This window comes from Saccostrea echinata, unplaced genomic scaffold (genome assembly GCF_033153115.1).
Source record: "Saccostrea echinata isolate AGI-Se365-2 ecotype Australia unplaced genomic scaffold, CSIRO_AGI_Sech_v1 ptg000083l, whole genome shotgun sequence".
NCBI classification, from domain to species: domain Eukaryota; kingdom Metazoa; phylum Mollusca; class Bivalvia; order Ostreida; family Ostreidae; genus Saccostrea; species Saccostrea echinata.
In genome coordinates this window covers 1,081,114-1,088,969 of record NW_026889832.1, presented here as the reverse complement: position 1 = coordinate 1,088,969, position 7,856 = coordinate 1,081,114, and positions in this window count along the sequence as shown.

Here is a 7,856-nt window from a genome sequence, read left to right as displayed (position 1 = left end):
ATCATTTTAAGAACTTTAGGGCATACATACTTTGTTTTACTTGATTTTGTTTTCAAACAGAAATATTCGTTTATCATTCCGGTGCAATTATGCATTTTTTTTTCACATTCGTGAGTAATTGCCGGGAAGAAATCAACTTATTTTCATACTCGGTATTAATAAATGTCCTAAAAAGATTAGGATGTTGCCTGGTTCCCTCATATTTTTCCATTGTGTGTGTGTGTGTTTTGTTGTCAAAGAGAGTAACAATAATTTAGAATTAGTTTTTTGTTTGAAAATCGTTGGCGAAATACAGAAATTTTGCAAAAGTATTCAGACAATATGAACCTTAATTGAGAGTTCCTAACATATCATTTTCAAGCTCAATCTAAATTGAAAGGTAGATTACGTAGGTAAAATGTTTAATTAATTTTGATCGTTCCATTGACATATGCAATAATATTAAGCACTAAAAATTGGTACTAATTTTCAATTTATATTAAGTTTGAAATGAAAAAGTATGAAAATAACAAACAGTGATTGAGCTTATAAAAATTTCAAACGATACAAATCTGTGAACAGGGCATAAACACGGTCCCCTGGAAATTCCAGAAGTGGGATCGGGCGCCTAGGAGGAGTATGCATCCCCTGTTGACGGTCACACCCGCCGTAAACCCTATGCAGTGATCTTTAAACGAGGTTGTTGAAATCATTGTAACATTAACCTTTCTGTCAGTGATCTGCCTGAGTTGGAAAATGATTTTGTAGTTTATTAGAGGGTCAATAAACCTAAACTGAGAGACTACATCTAAGCATTACAAAAACGTGTAATGAACTTATATAAGGAAATTAACATATCATTGCTGAAAGATGTTAGTCATAGGCATCCCTTAGTCTAAACGCAAATTATGCCCAACTTTTGGCAGACAGTTAAATCAATCCACCTTTGACAGATGGATAAACTCGCTTTGATGGTAAAGTGGGAATTGTTTTCTGAGTTTACTTTCACCTATGGATACTTTCATTTGTAATTCATATGGATGGACATTTTTATGCCCCCGTAATCGAAGATTCGTGGGCATATAGTTTTTGCCCTGTCCGTCCGTCTGTCTGTCTATCTGTCTGTCAGCAAAAACTTTAACCTTTCCCATAACTTTTGATTGGTTGGAGCTATGGCTTTCAGACTTCACATGTGCATTCTTTGTGACAAGACCTTTCTTTGGGTACCATAAATTTGACCTTTTGACCTTGGAGTTTGACCCACTTTTGCAATATTTTTTCAGACTTTAACCTTGGCCCTAATTTTTGAATAGTTGATGCTAGAGCTTCCAAACTTCACAGGTCTATACCTTGTAATAAGACCTTCCTTCAGATACCAGCAACTTTGACCCTTTGACTTTGACCTTGAAGTTTGACCTACTTTTGGAAAAACAATAACCTTGGCCATAACTTTTAAACCGTTGTTGCCAGGGCTTTCATATTTCACATGTGTATACCTTGTGACAAGACCTTTCTTTAGATACCAAAAACTTTGACCCTTTTTCCTTGACCTTGGAGTTTGACCTACTTTTGCAAAACTTTAACCTTGGCCATGGGTACCAACATATTTGATTTGTTTTTGAGAAAGTTTAGCCTTTGGTATGAGTTGCTATACGGAGGCATCAGTGTTTCACAAACATATTTTGTTTAATATGTTTTTCATTTTTTAATTTGTTATTCTATTTTTGTTATTGTTACATGTGTGTTTTGTTTTAATTAATTTGCATTTCAGGGGCCCACTTTACAAAAGAATTTATGACAAATGCAAACAAATAAAGCCGTTTTTAATATTTTGCCTACCTCATATTTTTCATTCGAAGAATGTCTTTTCAAATTTTATTAAACTCAGATTACATTGTTTTTTTTATATTTATTTCCAAAATAAAGAAGAAAATGATTTACAAAAATATACATGTGTATTTTAATATATGTCGTTGTTTTGTAAAACAGGCCCAAATTTCAAAATCTTCGTTGCATTAATTGTAGGCTTTAATAGTGTATCAAATATTTTGAATCAATATTAATAGCATTTTTTTTCAACGCATCTGAAAGTTAGATAAGAATCGTTTAAGTATTGAATTGATTGTGTACTCGGTGGATAGATAACGCTTTAACTGAAAAGTACATTTCTTTAGTTGTCAATATATTAACACGTCTATTGACACGTGAAGAAATGAAAGAAGGCCCCTTTAAATACCTCTTTACATATAATCATCCATGAACATATAATAAACGGAGTTGTTTAAATAAGTAAGTCACTCAATGAGTGCAGATTTCATGTCTGATTAAATGTTTTATATTTTTTCTCAAAGCCTCCAGGTAGCACTGAATATCAAATTTAGATGTTTTTAAGGTAATTTGTTTTTCTTTGGTATCAAATAATACTGCACTTTTACATAGTTTTTAAATAATATGGGACTTGAGGACACTTAGTAAATAGCGAATACCTACCTCTGATAACGTTATCTAAGGATTATTATATCCAGCCTAACATTAATTCGGAATGTGCATAAAGTGAATGTCAAGTAGATCTATCAGAATTCTTCTACGTCAGGGTCGGGTCTCGTTTTCGAATAAGATATATACTGGGACAAGATTGAAGCCATGATTTATCATTGTCATTTGATAACGTACGTGTTGGTGATAATTTTGTACGCATTTAAATACAACTGGGTGTATACAAACAATATAAAATAGTTTTTGTAAATCAGTGAAAGGATAATTTCGTAATTCCTCATTTAATCAAGGTACGTAATTTATTTTTAATTCGTTTGGCGTTTCAACTTATATAAACGATTGTTACACGTAAATGTTCAGTTTGAAATGATGCAATGACTTCCCAAATAGAATTGTCCTTTGTGAAAGATTTTATTTAATCAAATTGCAGAGTTCATTTGATAAAATAAAATAAAAATCGGTCAGAAAGGACAGAATTACCAATGGAACAGCATGTCGAAGGGATCATTTAATAATACCGAGCACTGATGTTTCGATCTTTGAGATAAGAGAAACTGGACCATTAATCAGTTGTTAAAAGCACATATGATAGTAAGAAAATACATATGAAGGTAAGGGGGGTTGATTAAAAAAAAAATCAACTAAACATTTTGAGAGTGAAGATAATACAGTATTCATTTACTAGCAATTAATATGTAGGAAAAGAAATTTAAATACACAGAAGTCTGAACTAATAATCTCAAAATATTACTAGCGGTACATGTATATGTACAAAATGTACTGAACTGTAACACAAGTCACACCAATTCCAGCAGGAATGACACTTTCAAACTATCAAGAACGTTTTCTTAAACTTCTGAGCTGTTGCATAAATTTTTGATTTCCTTTATAGCGTGTATAATTAATAAAAGGAGCTGAAGTCCAAGTGTGTTTGACCATCATTGCTGATTTAAAACAAGATTTGTTTGTGAAACACTGATGCCCCCGTATGGCAACTTATAGCGAAGGTTAAACTTTCTCAAATGCAAATCAAATATGTAGGTACCCAATGTAAGGTCTTGTCCCGAAGAATATACCTGAGAAATATGAAAGTCCTAGCAGACCAACCATTGAAAAGATATGGAAAAGATTTAAGCTTTTCAAAAAGAAGTCAAACATCAGAGTCAAGGTCAAATGGTCAACTTTAACGGTGCCCAAGGAAAGGTCTTCTCACAAGAAATACACATGTGGAATATGAAAGCTCTAGCACCAACCGTTCAAAAGATATTGCCAAGGTTAAAGTTTTTCAAAAGTAGGCCAACTCCAAGGTCAAGGTCAAAGGGTCAAAGTTGTTGTTATCCAAAGGAAGGTCTTGTAACAAAGATTACCTAAAAAAAAAAAATAACCGTAAACAATTAATCGGGAATGTTCCCAAATGAGGGTTTTATATACTTGTATTACAAGTTAAGGATACACCAAAGGCTTTTTTATGCCCCCGTATCGAAGATTCGGGGGTATATAGTTTTTGCCCTGTCCGTCCGTCTGTCTATTTGTCTGTTTGTCCGCAAAAACTTTATCATTGCCCATAACTTTTGATTGGTTTGAGCTTTGGCTTTCATGTCACACATGTGTATTCCTTGTGACAAGACCTTTCTTGGAGTACCATCATATATGACCTTGACCTTGGAGTTTACCAGTTTTACAAAATTTTATCCAACTTTAACCTTGGCCATAACTTTTGAACAGTTGTTGCTAGGACTTTGATACTTCACATGTGTAATCCTTGTGACAAGACCTTCCTTTAAATACCAACAAATTTGACCCTTTTACCTTGACCTAGGAGTTTGACCTACTTTTTGAAAACTTTAACCTTGGCCTTAACTTTTGACTTGTTGGTGCTAGGGCTTTCATTCTTCTCACGTTTATTACTTGTCACAAAACCTTCATTTAGATACCAACAATTGTAGCCCAGTGACCTTGATTTTGGACAAACTTTTGAAAAAGTTGAACCTTGGCCAAAACTTTTGAACATTTTATATTAGGGCTTCACATATGTACTCTTGTGACAAGACCTTACTTTGGATACTTACATCTTTGACCCGTTGACCTTGGAGTTTGACCTACTCCAGAAAACCTTTAATGGTTGGTGTTGGGCTTTCATATTTCACATGTGTATTTCTTGTGAGAAGGCCTTTCCTTGGGCACCATTTATTTTGACCTTTTGACCTTGATGTTTGACTTACTTTTGAAAAACTTTAACCTTTTCCATATCTTTTCAATGGTCGCTGCTAGGGCTTTCATATTTCACAGATATATTCCTCGGGACAAACCCTTACATTGGTTTCCAACATATTTGATTTGTATTTGAGAAAGTTTAACCTTCGCTATAAGTTGCCATACGGGGGCATCATTGTTTCACAAACCCATTTTTTTTTCTTTTTTGTTTGTTTGTTTCTTTGTTTGTTTGTTTTTGTTTTTTGATCTTCAACAATTTTAAGTTTTTTGGCTAAGATAAAGAAATTGTGCATGACCTTTTTAATACATGTAAAATCCTTGCTAATTATGATTTTTTTTAAAAAATTATTTACAAAAATGAAACATAAACACTACCACATGTGACTTTATTGAAGCTTCTGATTTGATTTGTGACTGCTAGCTCATGAAAGATGCAATAAATTACTTTGACTACTTAAGGAATTCTTCACAAACACACACAGATGTTATCAGTAATTAAACTACAGAGACTCAAGATTTAGAGCTGGAGTTTTAACAAGTCACTTATGATCATAAAATTGGAGGTTGAGCTTCAATCAAGCAATTTTGCCGGGATATCTTTCTGATTCAGAATTGAGCGTGATTTTATTTATTAAAAGCATCCAAAAAGAGAAAAGAACCCCCACATTCATGCGAATATGCATTGAAAATATGGCGAAGTGACAGGTACCAAAGATGAATCTCCAAGGTGTCATATATCTATAGCTTTGGTAGAATTCATTGTGTAATGGGATTTTGATTTCTACTGTAAAGTAAGATCAGGCAGCTAGTGGTATCATTTCAAAGGATTCAACTCCCTCATCTATGGACAAAATTCTCTGAAAATTGACCAAGCTTTCATGTGGTCACAAAACCGTCTCTCAGATTTTTGATATTTTTTTTAATGCTACTGATGGATATTTTTAATTAGACTAATAAATCAGAAACTTTGAAGTACAAATGTGTGTACCTTTTGAATTAGACAATTTATGAAAAAAAAATCTGAAAATCTGAAATACGGTTTTAACAATCAACCCTTTATTTACACTGAGGCAAAAAGACAACTTTGTGAAATGAAATACAAAAAAAAAAAAAAAAAAAAAAAAAAAAAAAAAAAAAAAAAGTTGACACATGAATTATTAATATACAATGATTTACCTAATATTTTAAATTTTATTTTTTACTGAGCAATAAGAATAATGTAAAAGAAGATATGCTGAGAGTACATTTAACAAGCTTTCAAATGATATATAATTTTATTATATTTTCTTTGATAAGAAAAGGAATTAAACGCTATATAAATTCTGACCATAGAAAACATTTAGTGTATCCTTGTAGTTAATATGCTGCAAATATGGCATCTAAATCTCCATCTATGACATAAGAAAATACAACATACTTATGAAAATTACACTTACCAAAATTTGCAAGTTGATGAAATGAAACACTTAAATACTTTAAGAAAAAGAAACCATCTAGGGAATAAACAAGAAGTACAGGAATGTGCGTAACTCCCAAAAAGTCATTACAATAAATATGTAATGTAATATGCATGATAATGCTAAAGATATTGTTCGACGATATCTAGGGAAAATGTATTCCTTACATATATGCACATGCACGTAAATGTATCGATTTCTGATGCTAAAATATTTGATTCAAGCTCTTGAATGTGGTTATATGGGTATGTGTTTAACGTTACGTCCTTATAAAGAATGTCAGCATTGCATTTCTAAAATAACATTAAAGGTGACGGCATACATATTATTGATCGTTTTTATTAATCATTTTACCTGAAACTTTATTCCGTAGTATCAAATAATTAAAATTTAAAATCATCTCTGCAGGATATTTAAACATGCAAATCAGACAAAGGGATGGGAGTACACGATTTTATCATAAAAGGGAATTTCAATCAAAAAGCTACAATATCAAAATGCCAAACCTTCTCTTTTTTCTTCTTTTCTATTATGTAGATGCTAGAGTTATAGGTTTAGGTTTAAACCTAGCATAATTGCAGTATGAAAACGTGGGAATAAAGGACGAAACGAACGATTTTGTGACGAATAAAACAGTGTGGAAAATCTGTAACATGAAATGTAATTCTAGAACGTGGAATCTGGAAGATAGCTAAAATGGAGTACGTTAGAGAAAAATGTATCATTATATAATCAGTTTCAAATAAGGTCTGAAAGGACAATAACGGACATAACCGATAAGATTAACTAAATAGACGAAATAAATTTAAAGCTCCATTCGTCACAGTTCAGTTTGGTTCAAAATCCCAATTAAGCTTTCCTAATAAAAGTAAGTTTATTTTCGGTCTATTCTTTTCTTTGTTAATTAACTTATCTTGGTAAAAATCGTCCTTTGTTTAATGAAGTCAAGTTTTATTCAGAGGAAGGACACAGTCCCTTTTCAGTAGAGACTTATTTAAAAAAGAATCAAATAGGTGTCTGAAGGACTGATGATAAAAGAAAAAAAAAATATTTTTCTGTGTTACTAGATATACATGTAATGTACACTGTATACTCTATTATAACTGAGTCATAAATGTTGTCGTAATTTTTTCCTCCTTCTTGTTGTTGAGGAGGTAGAAATGATAAAAATTATAATTTTCCTTCGATGTAAGATGAGGCAAATTGATTTTAGGGATAAATAGCGGGGCTGCTTGACGAGTGTTTATAAACGCGCATAATAAAGTAATAATATGATACCTGTATGGCAGCTGTTATATGTAACGATTGGCCAGATTCACAATTTTGCATTGATTTCCCTCCCAGTTGTTACATGTAAGAAAACGAAACATTTTATCAATTAACAATGTTCATTTTTATTCCATTTGATACGATACATTCCTTTGAACTCGAGATAAAAGACATCACAGATTCCGACACATCTGTTTCATATTTGGATATTTCACTAGAAAAGGACTTAATGGCAGCTTTACGATAAACAGAATCGACTTTAACTTTTCTACTTTTATGTATGTCATAACTTTTGAATGAAAGAAGATCGGACTTTAACTTTTAATATGCGTCATGACAAGCCCAGAACGAGTTTGACCTTCTCTTCAATCATTTTAAAGTTGACCGTAGAGAGACAGCACTTTTACGTTTTACATGTGCAGTACATCTGCAAAAGAATTT